This window comes from Onychostoma macrolepis, chromosome 17 (assembly GCF_012432095.1).
Source record: "Onychostoma macrolepis isolate SWU-2019 chromosome 17, ASM1243209v1, whole genome shotgun sequence".
Classification (NCBI taxonomy): domain Eukaryota; kingdom Metazoa; phylum Chordata; class Actinopteri; order Cypriniformes; family Cyprinidae; genus Onychostoma; species Onychostoma macrolepis.
In genome coordinates, this window is record NC_081171.1 from 254,144 (window position 1) to 267,644 (window position 13,501).

Below are 13,501 nucleotides of genomic sequence, written 5' to 3' on the forward strand. Positions count from 1 at the left end.
ACCGGCGAACTGTCATCGCAGCCGCTTCATCATCCTGCAGCGTTTCTTACACGGACTTTGATTCCCAGCTCCACTCACATGAACCGGCGTTTCTCAGCAGCCGCAGTCACAAAGGACACATCTGATAATCCCACAGTCACGAGGCTCTTTCATCTACATGCATTTTTCTCTCTAACTCCATGGCTCAAAGATGCACACGCTTCTGTGGCGTCCTGAGAAATATGTCACTCTCGTGTGCCCCTTTACACAGCGAGATGAGTGCATTATGGGCAGTGTTGGGGAAACTTACTTTTAACCAAATTGCCTATCACAGCTATGCAGATGACACCCAGGTATAGCCTCATCTCCAAATGACAACAGCCACATTGACTCCCTCTGCCAATGCATTGATGAAATTAACTGTTGGATGTGCCAGAACGTTCTTCAGTTAAACAAGGAGAAAACTGAAGTCATTGCATTTGGAAACAAAGATGAAGTTCTCAAGGTGAATGCATACCTGGACTCTAGGACTAAAAACCAACTCTAACTAAAAACAAAGTCAAAAATCTTGGTGTGATTCTAGAGACAGACCTTATGTCAAAGCAGTAACTAAATCAGCATACTATCATCTCAAAAACATGTTTTGTTTCCAGTCAAGACTTGCCTTTATCACCAGCAGGGTGGATTATTGTAATGGTCTCCTCAATGGTTTTTAAATTCCTTGTTTTATTGTTGTGATTATTTTTATTACTTATATGTCAAGCACTTTGAATTACCATTGTGTATGAAATGTGCTATATAAATAAACTTGCCTCGCCTTGCCTTAGTATTGTAAAGTAATGTATTACAGTATTGCGTTACTCCCTAAAAATAGAAACTAATTACGTTACTTAGTTACTTTTTATGGAAAGTAATGCGTTACGTTACTTTTGAGTTAAAAAAGCTCTTCTTTTACAAATATAAAAGCTCTTTCACATGATAAGTGAAGTGAATGCGCCTCAGACTGAAGGAGATGTAAATCACGTCTGTACAGTAGAGACGCCGCTCAAACTAATCACATGAAGAATATGACGCAGAAGAAGATCAACACTATTCAGCAACAACTAAAATATAACACAAATGTGTCATTTCTGCTTATTAGTATGATAGCATTGGATCGTCGAAGGTCAGCAGCAAAGATATTGGTTAATAAAATGTGATTAAATACATAAATGATATTTGTCTTACTTAACATATTTAATTATTGCAGGTTTGTGTAATATTCTGAGTTTGTTTTTATTGATTGTGAGGAACACTGAATGTGTTTAGTGCAGGTGAGATGATAAATAATGTTGATATTTAGTCTAGAACTACAGTAAGATCATGTTCTTACTCCTGATTTCTCTCAACATGGCAACACCAGAGCTGTCCCTCAATACATGACAAACACTGGAGTCACTTATTTAACTCAGATATTTCCTTCTAAATTAAAAAGTAATGAGTTACTTTACTAGTTACTTAAAAAAAAGTAATCTGATTATGTAACTCGCGTTACCCCAACACTGATTATGGGATGCACTTCCATCCCACACTCTTAAACCAATGCACTTACATATAAAAACAGAAATAAACTAATCTCTTTTCTTTAACTCGCGTCCTAATCCAGTTCTCTAATGAATCTGGCATTGTGCATTTCAACTATTGTGGGCTCTTTGACGAATTGCTCTTTTGTAAGTCACTTTGGATAAAGCATCTGGTAAATGAATAAATATAAATATAAATGCAAAGCAAGGCTGCACATGGGAAAACAGAATTATGGATGGAAATAATAATAAAAAAGGAACAAACTAATGTGGACGATGCTTTCAGTTCATGAAGAAACACATACGGTGAAGCAACACTGAAAGTTGTAAACATGAGTGTTAATGTGAATGTGTTGACACGTACAACGAAACTTTAGTCTCTTGAGTAATTTATAGATTCTATGAGGCACGAGCGATTATATTTCTCTTCCGCTGAAGAGCGTTGCATGATTTTACGAGCTCAGAGAGCTGGAATGAAAGGCCTGTAACCCGTCATTTCAATCTCATCAGCTTTTATTGTTTTTCCTGAAATGAAAGACTGCTACTAACACTCAGTCTGGAGATTTGCACTGATTTATTTGTGTCACAGTGACTATCTACATTGTCACCTCATGAAAACATTTCCAAATGGCACATCGCTTGAAGTACTTATTTAATGTCGTAAACCGATATCAATAAGCAGACTTCTGAGAGCATGTAATACTAGTTATAAATTGATCTGATCTAAATAGCCAATTATTTATCTTTCATAACGGTTTCTATAAAGCATATTCTCCTTCAAAAACACTTTTCAAATGCTTTAATTTTCCTCATGACTGTTATTTGTAACGTTCACCAGAAACCTCAGCATTTTGGGGCCCGACGTTCAGAAGCTCAAAGTCTGTAAGCGGATTTTCAGCACAAAACAATCAAAGCCTTTAATTTCCCGCGGAAACATTTGAATAATCTTGCATTAACGGCTGGACGAAACACTCTGTCTCAGTTATACTCCTAATTACAGGCTTGCATCATAATCACACTTTGACTAAAGAGTCTAGACAGAAAAACAACACAACACTATAATGATTGTTAGTGACTGAAGTGTTAGATTGTAGATGCTTCTGTTATAATAATCTTAATCGCTCATGTGATCTCAAGCATTAACATTTTTGGGTTTTGGGGCCGGATGGTTGTGTCAGGGCCGCTGACGCTGAGTTTTATATCAGGTTAAATACTGAAGGGGGACGGACCCAGATGAAAATGAACAAATGCATTCTTTATTTAATTTATGTTTTACTTCATTGGAATGATACAAAACTTGGTAAAGGTTTTGACACATGCTATGTGAATATAGGCTAAATGGTCCAGAAAACACAGTCACACTTACATTGTTCATGGCCAAAAATGACAGCATTGGAAATGAATGGGAAACAAATTTAATCTAGTGGAGACTTTTGGTACTGCAGCCAAATTGATCGTTGTTGTTTTGTGATGTCAACCTCAAATTTGGAGCACAACCTGTTTAGATTTAAGGCTTTGATTTTCTTGCAGTTTTATAATAAAAGATGTTTTGGAAAATTTTTCATATCAATTTTTAAATAATCATATGCATTTTTTCATAGTAATAAACTTAAACGTCTATAACGTTTTTTTTTTGTTTAATTTTTTTTAAACTTTTCCACTTCAATCATCTGATATGTGTCTTTAAAAGAGACCAAAACTTAAATCTCCGCTCCAAAGCATACGACGCCAGTTTACGACGAGTTAAGATTTCAGGTCTGTTCTTAAAAAGTGGTTAACACACTGTAAAAAGTGATACGTTGACTTAACTTAAAAAAAATGAGGAAACCCGTTGCCTTAAAATTATTAAGTATATAATAATTTTCTTTTTTAAAGTTAAGTGAACTTGACAATTCACTTAACTTATTTTTTAAATGATCATTTACTTAAAAATTTTAAGGCAACAAGTTTCCTCAATTTTTTTAAGTTAAGTCAACTTATCACTTTTTACAGTGCAGGTAATAAATGGATCATATGTCATCAATATAAATTAGCACCATAAAATCTCCTAAAAATCTAAATAATAACTGAACAACAGTATTAAACTAAAATATAGCACATTCATTTCATTGAAATAATAATAAAAAAAGGTCACTTTTGAACGCAACACAAGGAGCACCAGGGTTATTTACTTGTAAATTATATACAGTTTAGTGAAAAGCAGAATATTGAAGCCAAGTGGATAAAAAAATACTAGAGTCGGTGCATTATTTCTTCCACACACTTTCATAGATTTGCTGTATTTGATCCTTCCATCCATCATGACCACTAAACAAACCACATCAAATGCTCCTTTTTTCACATTTGCCTGCATTTGAAAACATTTTAAAACAAAAGATGAAACCTAACACAGTGCTAAACTGTGAATGTAAAAAAGTACAATATTGGTAACACTTTACAATAAGTTCTCATTTGGTAAAATTACTTAACATGAACTAACAATATTTTAAAGTGCATTAACTAACGTCAACAGACACAACTTTTGATATAAAATGTATCAATAAATGTTGGGATTAACATTAACTAAGATTAATAAATTTGGAAAGAAGAATTATTCATTGTTAGTTCATGTTAACTAATGGATTGAACAAATGAAATTCAAATTCATTCATTCATTCACGTCTTTGAAATTATTTATTTATTTTTTTAACCTTTATTTATATAATGCTTTTAACAATAAAGATTGTGTCAAAGCAACTTTACAATATCAAAATAGTCAAATAGTTTGTCAGTAATGTATAATGATAAGATTAAACACTCAATTTTCAGTTAAAGGCATTTCATTATTGAATTCTGTGATGTCATCGTCCAGCTCAGTTCAGTTTCAATAGCATCTGTGCAATCAAAAATATTTGTGAAATCATTTCCAGGTAAATCCCACTCCAAACGTCAGAGTAACTCTAAGGGTTTGTGTGTCTCGGCTGAGCAAACGTTTGCTGTGAAACAATCGAGTGATGTTCTCCGAAGGGTTCCTCGTGACGACAGCAGTGAAATTCTCACCGCGACTGGAATGCAAATATAACACCCCTGCAATCCGCTTTCAACCGCAGGATATTAATACAAGCGTCGTGAAGTCGGAGAGTCAGTAAACACGCCTCACATCTCCTTAAGACTTCATGTCTTCACAGCAGAATCTTTCATATTCATACTGGAACTTTCAGTCACTTTCCCATATTTGAATCTGAAATGTTACCCTGGAGCACAAAACCAGCCAGAAGGGTCAATTTCTTGAAATTGAGTTGTATGCATCATCTGAAGCTGAATAAATAATCTTTCCATTGATGTATGGGTTTGTTAGGATCGGACAATATTTGTTTTATTATCTTTAAAGTTGTTCAAATGAAGTTCTTAGCAAATTATTACTAATCAAAAATGAAGTTTTGATATATCTATGGTATGAAACATACAAAATATCTTCATCTTTACTTAATATCCGAATGATTTTTGGCATAAAAGAAAAATGTATGTTTTGACCCATACAATGTATTGTTGGCTATTGCTACAGATATAGCTGTGCTGCTTATGACTGCTTCTGTGCTGCAGGGTCATAAATAATTTCACCGGACTTTATAAGTTAGGACAGAAATAATTTTATATAATAACATGTCTTTCTCCCATGACATCCTGAGAGAAAACTTCATCTTCTCCAGCTAAAGTGTTCATCCTTTCAGATATACTCAGTATTTCAGATATATTTAGACCCGAACACACACACACTGACAAACGTCTGCCAGATTCCAGGAGGTCAAAGGCCAACATGTGCGCCCTATGAAGTGCACTCTCTGATCAGCATCATGAGTAACACAATCTGCTGCACATCAGAAACGGCTTCACACAAGCAGACAGAATGACTGATGGCTTCAGAAACTGATGTGTGCTTGTTTTTTTTGCATGTGCTACACAAGTGTTTTCCATCTCTGCATTTAGAATATTTTGATAAACTGACATGCACTTATGCATATGTATTTCTGTGTTGATTCAAACATCAGTGCAGGTAAAGTGTGTCTGATATTTCGTCACATGTCGGTTGCCATGGGAGATAAAATCCTGTCTGTCTCTCCAGCAAATCAGCGTTTTCATTTTCAGAGGAAATGAGCAGCTTTATTATGTGCTGTTTATGCAATCAACCCGTGTGTGTGTGTGTGTGTGTGTGTGTGTGTGTGTGTGTGTGTGTGTGTGTGTGTGTGTGTGTGTGTGTGTGTGTGTGTGTGTGTGTGTGTGTGTGTGTGTGTGTGTGTGTGTGTGTGTGTGTGTGTGTGTGTGTGTGTGTGATTGGCTCGGTCCTCTATGATAAACTCGCAGCGCTATCGTGTCTCTCGTCAGCTGTCAGACAGACAGGTTTGAGCTGTGAGACACAGACGGTCGGAGCGCATGCGCACTGCTCTGAGGTCGCATGAGGACAAACTCAACCTCTCTTTATATGCGTGTAAGATACAGCCACATTCATTTCTACAGCTCTCTTCACGGTACACACTGTTTCAAAGCAGCTTTACAGAAAATCATGCTAATGTTTATGATATCTTATTTTCATGCCTTTAAGTCACATTTATCAGATTAGAGCTGGATCATAATATATTGACATTTTGCAACATTATAAACAATCAGTCGAGATTTGGTATATATTATAGGCCTATTGCTTTATGTGAGTGTGTGTATGTGGATAAAGCTGAGCTGGATTATATATATCACACATGCACGCACACACACACACACACACACACACACACACACACACACGTTTGTTTTAGTGGTTTACGGGGACTCTCCATAGGCATAATTGTTTTTCTACTGTACAGACTGTATATTCTATTGTCCTACACAGACCCCTAAAATAATCTTCACAGAAACCAATGCAAAACACTAGATTTACTCAACTAAATAGGGACATTTAATAGACTTATATCGTCAATGTATATTTTAATTACATAATAAACATAAGAATTAAGTAGGCTACATTCTACAGAGCGAGCCGAAGCAGAGCTTGACCCTAACAGGACAGTCGTGATCCGATCTGACAGATGAAGGCCTCAGACTCAATCTGCCGTGTTCTGGAGGAGTCTGAAGGGTCTGCTCTCTGTAATGTGATTCTCCGCAGGAGTCTCTCCATCTGCTGCCGATCATCTGGCGCTCCTCCGGTCACAGACAAAGAGGAGGTGAAATATTAGCGCACTAACACAGATCGCTGTTCATGTTCAGCTCTTGCTTTTACTAATGCATCTGCTCGAACATGATTCCAATAGCGCTTTAACATGATGTTTGCACGTGTTAATTCCTCCTCTTCGAGAAATCGAACACTTAATTGCCTCCGTATGAAACAAGGGACACACGTGGCTTACTTCGTTATGCAGTGTTTTTAAAAGACCAAACTCAGTAAACACATTATTAATAAAGCATACTATATACCAGTGGTTCTCAACCGGGGGGGGGGGGGGGCGAGTAGGCTACAGCAGAGGTCCCCAACCACCGGGTCGCGACCCACTACCGGGCCGTGGAAGAATTCCTACCGGGTCGCGAGAAAGTTCTGGGGAAAATGTGTATAGATATGACGCTCTGTTATTTGTTGTGCATAAATGATTTTTCTAATTACCCTTTATTTTCGTTGTATGCGATTGATATCGAGTAGCAATTTGACGATGGTTAAATTAGTAAATAAAAGATTGCTCTGATCTGTCATAGGGCTTAAACGGATCGCAGTTGATCCATGATATACGGACCAGGTCCAGACCCCACCGTTCGGCATGTGATTCGCAGATTAATTTGCCAATTTACACGATCAATCTATTTAAAACCACAAGAAGAAACGAAACAGAACTCAATTAGATTGCTTGCGCGCTGTACTCGCACACACCCGAAGCATGCACAAGCTTAGAGACGTGTTTAATAATAATAATAATAATAATAATGTCTGCAAGCTCACATTAGAAGTCTGGTGCTACTGCCAATTATAACAATAGCCTAGTCAAGTCAAGTCAAGTCACCTTTATTTATATAGCGCTTTTACAATACAGATTGTGTCAAAGCACTTAACAGTATCAAATTGGAGGATAGAGTGTCAGTAATGTATAATGATAAGATTAAACACTCAATTTTCAGTTAAAGGCATTTCATTATTGAATTCAGAGATGTCATTGTCTAGCTCAGTTTAGTTTAAATAGTATCTGTGCAATCAAATCGGCGATAATCGCTAGAAATTAAGTGTCCCCAACTGAGCAAGCCAGAGGCGACAGCGGCAAGGAACCAAAACTCCCTCCGAGACAGAATGGAGAAAAAAAACTTGGGAGAAACCAGACTCAGTCGGGGGCCAGTTCTCCTCTGACCAGACGAAACCCGCAGTTCAAAAGTTTATATTTCTATTTTAATTTTGTTGCAATTTCTAACAATAGTAGTATTATGTAGTTAGATATTTTATTATATTTTAGTTATTTTGTTATTTTTGGGTGATATATCTGGGGATATATCTCTGGGGGTCATCCGGGCGTCCTGGTCTCCGCCGACGATCAGGGCCGCAGACATCACCTCCCAGTGCCGACCCACCATCTGATCGGACACGGACCGAAAAACAGACTAGGAAAGAAACAGACAAACATTAGCGCAGATGCCATTCAACTTACGATGTAACGAGTACATCGTGTGTTATGGGGAGTGTTCCCGGTTCCGGTTGATCTAATTAATGCAGCCTAACAATCCTTTAACGGATTTGAATAATAGAAGCGTATTAATGTGTTATGTGTAAGCCAGGCTAAAGAGATGGGTCTTTAATCTAGATTTAAACTGACAGAGTGTGTCTGCCTCCCGAACAGTGTTAGGTAGATTGTTCCAGAGTTTGGGTGCTAAATAGGAATAGGATCTGCCGCCCGCAGTCGATTTTGATATTCTAGGTATTATCAAACGGCCAGAGTTTTGAGAACGCAGTGGACGTGGAGGACTATAATGCGATAAGAGCTCGCTCAAGTACTGAGGAGCTAAACCATTCAGGGCTTTATAAGTAATTAACAAGATTTTAAAATCTATCCGATGTTTGATAGGGAGCCAGTGCAGTGTTGACAGAACCGGGCTAATATGGTCATATTTCCTGGTTCTAGTAAGGACTCTAGCTGCTGCATTTTGGACTAACTGTAGTTTGTTGATCAAGCGCAGAACAACCACCCAATAAAGCATTACAATAGTCTAACCTTGAGGTCATAAACGCATGAATTAACATTTCTGCATTTGACGTTGAGAGCATTGGTCGCAATTTAGATATGCTTTTGAGATGAAAAATGCAGTTTTACAGATGCTAGAAACATGGCTTTCAAATGACAGATTGCTATCGAACAGCACACCTAGGTTCCTGACTGATGAAGAAGAATTGACAGAGCAGCCGTCAAGTGTTAGATAATGTTCTAGGTTATTACATGTGGGGTTTTTGGTCCGATAATTAACACCTCTGTTTTTCAGAATTTAGCAGTAAAAATTACTCGTCATCCAGTTTTTATATCGACTATGCATTCCGTTAGTTTCTCAATTTGGTGTGTTTCACCGGGCGAAGAAATATAGAGCTGAGTATCATCAGCATAACAGTGAAAGCTAACACCATGTCTCCTGATAATATCTCCCAAGGGTAACATATAGAGCGTGAAAAGTAACGGCCCTAGTACTGAGCCTTGAGGTACTCCATACTGCACTTGTGATCGATATGATACCTCTTCATTCACTGCTACGAACTGATGGCGGTCAGATAAGTACGATTTGAACCATGCTAAGGCACTTCCACTAATGCCAACAAAGTTTTGTAGTCTATTCAAAAGAATGTTGTGGTCGATAGTGTCGAACGCAGCGCTAAGATCCAGTAGAACTAATAAAGAGATACAACCACAATCAGATGATAGAAGCAGGTCATTTGTAACTCTAATGAGAGCAGTCTCAGTACTATGATACGATCTAAATCCTGACTGGAATGCATCACAGATATCATTTTATCTGTAATGATAATAGGCCTACCTACCGCTACTGATGATAATAATAATAATAATAATAATAATGTGGGCCTAAAAATAATAGCCTAGGGCTATCTATCTATCTATCTATGCAAGGTGGTGTGTGTGTGTGTGTGTGTGTGTGTGTGTGTGTGGGGGGGGGGGCACTGGGGTCCCAACTGCAATGAACCAGCTTTGGGGGGGCCCAGCTTGCAAAAGGTTGAGAACCTCTGCTATATACAGACAAGCAGAACCCATAATAAAGCACCGTTTCAATGCATCCACAATTTAATATCTTTCGGTCTTCTGATAAATGTGATGTAATTGCCCAATATTTTTTCCTCTCTTAAAAAGTCTTTTGCCATGTATGCAAATGTGAACGCAAAAAATATTTGTTCTTGTTTCTGCTTCTCAGAACCTCAGAAATGTGAAAAGGGTCCATATTTAAAGTTAAACTTAATTTAGTTTTAAAGATGCATTTTCAGATCGCCATTTAAAATCGCGAGCGCAAGGGTTAAGCGCGTTTAATGGAAAACCGTGTTCAATGTGAACGGCCCCAGAACTGCTTTTGAACACATCCGTGTAAAGAAGAAGGGTTCGAGTTTTTATTTCAAGAGTTGATGTCAATTATAAACCAGTATAACAGTAATAACATGGTTTGTAGTTGAAACATTCTTCAACACTTGTAGCTACATGGAACGATCTGTAAGACTAATTTTATTCAACAAAGTAATCATCTAATCTGAACAAACACTGGAAGCTCGTATAATGACAGAGCTGAACTCGTCGTGGCACGTCCTGATGTTTGTGAACGAAAGAAGACATGAAATCTGGCAACGAGTCGACAATAAAAACAGTGTGATCTGTCTATAATTACAAACAAACCATCAAGCGTTTCAGGCTAGATTTACTGTAAGAAACCTGATGAGCAGTTCAGTCATCATCCTTATCTTTATTTCATCACTCATATAAAAATAAAGTCTTGCCTGGTTGTTCATCATAAGCAGGTTTTCACTGAAATCTAACCCTGAGGGTCATATTAAAATCACACATCTGTGACTGAAGCACCTGCATTTAAAACAGGCTGACAAACTCAGATCACAAAGACCATTCAGAATCAGAAAGAGCTTCATTCATTCGAGTCAGTGTTGTGTTGTTCAGGGGTGACACTCAGTTCCTTCAGCCTTTCACTTACCAACCCTTGCTCAGCAATGGATGCTCTGCAGTGAATGGGTGCCGTCAGAATGAGTCCAAACAGCTGATAAAAACATCACAATAATCCACAGCACTCCAGTCCATCAGTGAACATCTGGAGAAGACAAAAGCTGAAACAAATCCAGCATTAAGACGTTTTTAACTCAAATACAAGTCCATAATCCATAATAACGCTTCCTCCAGTGAAAAAAGTGCATCTGCTGTTGTCTCTCACATCAAAATCCAGTCATATATTGGTTTAGAGCTGTTTTGTCTTGTAAACGCTGCTTGATCTGCAGATTTCTCTCCTGATTCACACCAGAACACTTCTTCACTGGAGGAAGCGTTATTATGGATTATGGACTTGTATTTGAGTTAAAAACGTCTTAATGCTGGATGTGTTTCAGCTTTTGTCTTCTCCAGATGTTCACTGATGGACTGGAGTGCTGTGGATTATTGTGATGTTTTTATCGACTCTCATTCTGACGGCACCCATTCACTGCAGAGCATCCATTGCTGAGACACTGATGCAGAGACACATTTCTACAAACCTGATGAAGAAACAAACTCATCCTGATCTCAGATGATCTGAGGGTGAGCACATCTTCATTTTTGGGTAATCTACGTCCTGTTCTAGTAGAACTGGACCAGAAAGGAGTAATTAACGTCATGAATCGCATCATGCGGACACTCAGTCATGTAGATGTTTGGTAAACAGCCTGGAAGAAATGCACAAATCGAGGCATTCAGCTGTGGTTTTGTCAAAAGTATGAGATGAAGCCAGAAAGAAATGATTTTCTAGCTTCATCAGAGTACAAACGTAAAAGGCTTTAATGTGACGAACACAAATGCACTGCTGGAGGAACACTTTCCAGTAATTCTCATTAGAAGATAACAGAAGAGTTTATATCTGCAGGCCTTTCTCTGGATTAATAACTGAGAAGTGAGAATGTGGACTCACGGATTGGTTTACACTGGAACGGTTGTGATGAGATGATTTACAGTAAAAGAGAACCAGAGATGTTATAAACGCCATCATTGTGCAGGCAATGACTTCAAAGCTGCCCAGAATGATTAGTGCCTGTAACTTACTTTACAAATGACTCTAACGGGCTCTGACAGCTCTCTGATTATGATGGATCAGCCTCTTTACTGTAAATCACACCCAACACTGTTTGTAAATATGGCTTCTTTCCTGCTTTACTGTCAGCTCTTTCTGATGTGTGTTCATATAAATCATCATCTAATATCCCAGACCCTAACTAACTCAGAAGTATTATGGTTAAGGACTTTTAGTGTGGTTTACACTGTAAAAAAATTACTTCATAATCAATAGATACAGTATAAATCTGTAAATCAGTACAGTAGTGAAGGGTGCTTGTTAGACAAAACCATTACCACATAATAAAAATATGAATTACACACACACACAAAAATGAAATAATCAAACAGTCTGTTCGTTATGGGATCTACAGTCAAATGTTAATATATTGTTGAATGTAATGTATTTTCCGATGCATTTTATAAGATTTTATTTTCTTCCTCCACATTTCTGACCATGTTACTAAAGCAGTGTGTTTTTATGTAAGCAGAGCATGCAGGGATTTCCAAAGGAACAAAAGACACATTCAGAATTGTGTCGCTGGTATTCGATTCCTGGAAACTGAGCCTGAGACAAAAGCGTAATATTTTTCTATAAAAGGGTAAATGAGTTTACAGCCATTTTCATCTAGTCCTCTGATCTTTTTACGCTTCATGGGGACATCGCCCTGAAGCCATCACAAACCTTGCTGCGTTCATGGGAACATACTGCAAATCAAAGCTGTCCTGCTTCAGAATGACACTGGAACTGATGAAACATCTCTATCATCGAGAATTGTGTGTTGTGTTTTGCAAAAATGTTTTATGAAACTGAAAACCGAGTCAAAGGCTGAGAATTTTGCAGATTTGGTGTGTGCTTCTGCTGTTTGAGTGTCAGCTTTCAGAAATTGTGTGATAATAAAGATTTTGTGTGTAAGCAGTTGAAAACTGTAATATCTGTCCACAATAAGCTCTTGAGCAGAGCTGCTGTTATTCTCAACACACATCTGGAGCTCATCTGTGTTTATGGGCAGTGAGGACATGACTTTCATATTGCTCAAAACACAACAGTAAACTGTTAATGAACAGTATGAATATAAGCGCCTCAAGCATCAGGAGGTCTGGCTTTATTTGATACACGCAGCTCAAAGGTCATGAAACGTTTTCTGGCCAAAATATATTTTAAATATATACTAAAAATACTGTTGTGTTACTGTCGTAACTTGGTTCCCTGAGATACGGGAACGAGTACTGCGTCTTGTAAAGACGCTATGGGAAAAAGACTTTTTTTCCTCCTGAACTGAAGCCTTTTTTCAATCACGCAGTGAAACTGTAAGGCCATTGGTTCGTGCAGTGTGTTAAAAACGAACTAATGGCTCAGCAGCAGAGCTGCATGAGCCTAATGCAATGAAGCCCGCCAGAGCCTGCCAGAATGGGCGGAGCCATCTGGCTATACAAGCGGGCGTTTCGCCATAGTATCCTCAGGTTACTTCGACTGAAGCGACGACGGAGTCATGCAGCTACCTAGTACGGCAAGGTACGCAGTACTCATTCCTGTCTCTCAGGGAACTGAGGTTACAATAGTAACCGAGTACGTTCCCTGTTGATACTTCACTCGTACTGCGTCTTGTAAAGACGCTATGGGAACCCAGTACAATCACGCCGTGCTATGGTAGAGGAACGACTGCATAA